At 35.8% G+C, this 4,153-nt stretch overlaps 1 long non-coding RNA gene across 1 annotated transcript; it reads right to left on the bottom strand.

The window, feature by feature from the left end:
• Positions 1-284: 284 nt before the first annotated feature.
• LOC306901806 lies at positions 285-3,768 on the bottom strand. The gene is made up of 3 exons (XR_013787391.1): positions 3,637-3,768; positions 487-524; positions 285-382 (listed from the first exon to the last, which is right to left on the bottom strand). It is a non-coding gene; the product is annotated as an uncharacterized lncRNA (long non-coding RNA).
• Positions 3,769-4,153: the final 385 nt, after the last annotated feature.

Raw genomic sequence — 4,153 nt, 5'->3', positions numbered from 1 at the left:
TCAAGTTGATTCACATAGATGATATATTTTATGACTCTACTTGACATTTATAAAGTAAAGGATTCTACTATGGATAAGAAATATATTAAAAGAAGGAAAATCAACAAATCAACAGCATCCCCACAAAAACAGGAAATGAGAAGCCATTATACACTATACATGTACCTCAAGTTCAGTTTCTTCCTCTGGAAGTTTTAAAAGACTTTTAAGTTCCTCGTCATCACCAGGTTACGGTCCCCTGTGCCGGTGCTTAGTTGGTTCTGTGGTTTCTCCCGTAAGGTGTAGACGCGGGTCAATGTGCCAAATGACATGGTAGAATCTATAGGGACCTGCTGAGGCTTGTGTGGCTCCAGGCAAATGTGTCCCAGGAACATACCATGTGCTACAGGCCGCAAATAAAATGCTTTCAATATTGCATTCAACATTGTGGCCTCTTGAAAAATGATATAGTGATCTTTATGAGAAAAATGATTTGTATGAACTTACTGCTGTTAAGATCCATAAAAGAGACCCTTTTCAAATGTCTGTGGTAGAAGAGGGCCACATGAAAACGAGGCATGACTGATGGCAAAGATATCATCTTAAAGGCTTATTCACACTGATCCAACAAATGCAAACAGGGGTTTCACACTAATCCAACAAACACATTTATTGGCATTTGTTGAATCAGTGTGAATCAGCCTAAATGAATCTGCAATCTGTTTACTTTCAAACTTGTTTTTTTTAAATCAAATTCTCATAATAATTTTATTGTTCATCATCTGGAAAAAACTTTCTGAAAATGAAATTTGGTCTCATCTCCAACCCATAAAAGGGCATATACTTCACCATACATTTCGTTGCACTGTACTTGTATGTGTGTAATGACAATAAATTTAATTGAATAATAATAAAAAAGCTGAGGATGAGTGAATTAAAATGTTCCCTAGAGTTATAACACCTGAGGGAGTAACTCCTTGCTCAGAGCTTAAATCTCAGGGTTTTCTGTTTCTGTAGCACCGGTCTGGACCTGACTGCCATGATCATGCATGCATAAGTCATAGCTGAGCTGCAGGCAGTCAGGGAAGTATCTGGTGCAGGCCTATCCCATTTGCAAAGAACCATTACAAAAGAGTTATAGTGTTAAATGAATAAATAACTACATGCATGAATAAATATAAATTATAAATTAAATCAATTAATAAATGAATACATAAATGTGTAAAATAAATAAATATGTCAGAAATATGAATTTGCATCAATTTTGTAATACTATATTTATTTATATATTTCTACATTTATTTATGAATTTCTACATTTATTTTTGATTTCTACATTTATTTATTTCTGTCGTATTTTTTTAAATTAATTATAAGGAATTATACGCTTAACATGGCTTAAACAACAATCAAGGAAAACCAAATTGATCACTAATATAAAATATCAACACATGTAAAACTCCGCCCTTGCCGCTACTCTTTCACATGACAGTGAACAAATAAAAATGTGGTGGTGTTTTCAAATGTTTTCAAAATGCAAATGTCAACAGGCAGAGATGTTACAGACAGAGACTATGCCTAACAGAGTTTATCAGGACAAGACGAAAGGTTAGCAGTGTTTCCCACATACCCTTTCGTGCTTGGTGTGTCTGTGTGCGGTGTGTAGTTTTAACTCGGTGTAACAGTGTATTTTCCCATATTTATGAATTTCCCATATTTATGAATGTGATCTACAATAAAACTATCACTCGCATTTAAAACATATCACTCGCAACTCAAAATCATAGCCGTTCTTTAATGTAGATGTATGGTGATTTTGTCAGACGATGTTGTGTTTACAAATCAGGATTTTAGCAGCAGTTAATCGACAGCTGGTTGTATTCAATATGAGGTGTTATTGGGTTCTGTTTAGTCACTTTTTTTATTCATTTCATGTCTGACAACAGAACATACAATATGTGAGAATAGCATTCAGTTTATTAAAATACAGTATATTGTGTCAAAGCAAAGAGTAGAACAGAAGCGAAGCAGATTTCAAGTGCCAACACTAGAACAAACAGGACGTGATGAAGTCAAAGATATGATATGCCACAAGTCTCTCAAAATCCTGTGGGAAACACTGCACCATGTTTTGAGAAGCGAAGAACAATAACATGAGAGATGAAAAATTTAAGTACGTTGGTTTACAGAAAGTGTGCTCTTTAAAATGTGTCCCTAATTTCAGTAATACCTCTACAACTTGGTCTCCTTTCACTCGTTTTTAAATGTATTTCTCCTTTCATTCCAACGCTTGACAAATAATTCCTTACAGTGGGAGGAAGCGGCATCATGCTGAGCATCTTTTATACAGTCTATGGCATATATACTTCCTGTATCCCCTGCATTCAATATTCATATCGAATAGATATTGATGATTTTAAAATTCTGCGAAATAGAAAATAAAATCGATAAAAGCCAAATCTCGTAACTGTCAAGACTGTTCTGATATTAGTCCAGAATTAATATGTCCACTCAATTACCTAATGGTAATGTTCATTAATGAAAATTAGAAATTATTATGTTAAATAATCATGTTCACTTCACTGTGTTTTTATAATAAGCAGGCTGCGGTTGTTAGGTCATATGACTACAGAGCACATGATCATCTGCAGCACCCAAAGTACGAAACTGACACTCCGACCCCTCTGTAATAATCTAGGGATCTAGTCCCGTCCTAATCAGCAGAGGACACGTGTCCGCTCAGATTTTTTTAATAGTCAGTTTGCACGCAACCTCCAAATGACGAGTTAGATGATCTACGTATCAGTTGCACGATTCTATAGGAAGAAACTGTATCAGTTATGAGCTGCACTCATGTCCTCTTTTGAATATTTCGCCTTTTGATCATGCGCAGGAGCTTTACATTTACACATCAATCCGACAGAAACAACAGCCCTGTCTAATGATGCAATCAGTCCCTGAAACAAGACTTTCTGACTCGTTCTATGCTAGTATGCGCCGTTGTTTAGGCAAAGCCAATTTCACAGTACAACGACTAACAATACTCTTAAAGTAAATATTTTCCTCAAAATAAACCATCAGTAATATATTAAAACATTTAATATAGATTTGGTAATGGAGTAGTATATTAGTTAAAATAATATATACAATTATTTTTAATTGATACATAAAGAATTTAGACTTTTAAATTAATGTATGAGGTAATCTATTTCATTATATATTTTCATTTCATAATGGAAGGAATTTCGTAATGGATAATACATCTGTATTATAGGCAGTTTAACAAAGGGTAACCATTTTGCTTCATTTTTATTTTCATTTTCTTCTGTGCTCTATTTTCATTTGTATCCAAACAATGACTCTTTAACTACTATATCACAATGTTGTATACTAGATTTACAGATAACCTTTGTTTTATAAAGACAAATATGGCCATGAATGAACATTTGGATTTGGATTCTGAGATTCGCCAATGGATCAAGCAAATGAACATAAAGTGCTTTATAAAGCGTTTAAGTTTGAGCTAAGGTCTAGTGTGGATATTCAACGTTTTATCTGAAGCACTGTTTCTTGTTCTTAGCTGTAATGCTGACTACGTACGCGACATTCACTGCAGTAGGGCTTTATTATGACGGACACTCCAAATGTGGATTCTTACCTGCGGTATTATGTTTCCATTTCTATCAAATTATTCACTCCACGGACATTCTCGGAACAGTGATGATCACATTGAACAACTTCCGGCGCATTAATAATAAACATGTGAACGCAACGTTTGCTCCGATGATAGTCAAGAATGAATGTCGCTTGTACATAGGCGGGATCAGAGTGCAAACTAACGAATCCAGCTGCAGATACTGTTTATACCGCAAAATGACAATAGGCTTGTTTGAGATGAGCACAATCTGCGCAGAACCGATCACCGCGAGCTGCATGCCGGTTAGAAAAGTGTGCGAGTTGTGTCCGCCTTGCTCTGATGTCATGCTGACGTGTGCCAAAAAACTCTCGCGACGGCGAGGCGGCTTTGTCGGATTGAGCAGTCGAGCGCAGTGCTCTGCTCTCCTCCGACTGCGCTATTCAAAAGCATGATGGGAAACGACTGACTGACGACACAGCTTCATGCTCATTGGCTGAGAATGTCAACTGATAAATTTTCTCTTCATTCTAAGAATTAG

The sequence above is a fragment of the Barbatula barbatula genome (assembly GCF_947034865.1).
Source record: "Barbatula barbatula genome assembly, chromosome: 12".
In the NCBI taxonomy this organism is placed as follows: Eukaryota; Metazoa; Chordata; class Actinopteri; order Cypriniformes; family Nemacheilidae; genus Barbatula; species Barbatula barbatula.
The sequence above is the reverse complement of the archived record's forward strand: the minus strand, read 5'-3'. Positions and strand labels throughout refer to the sequence as shown.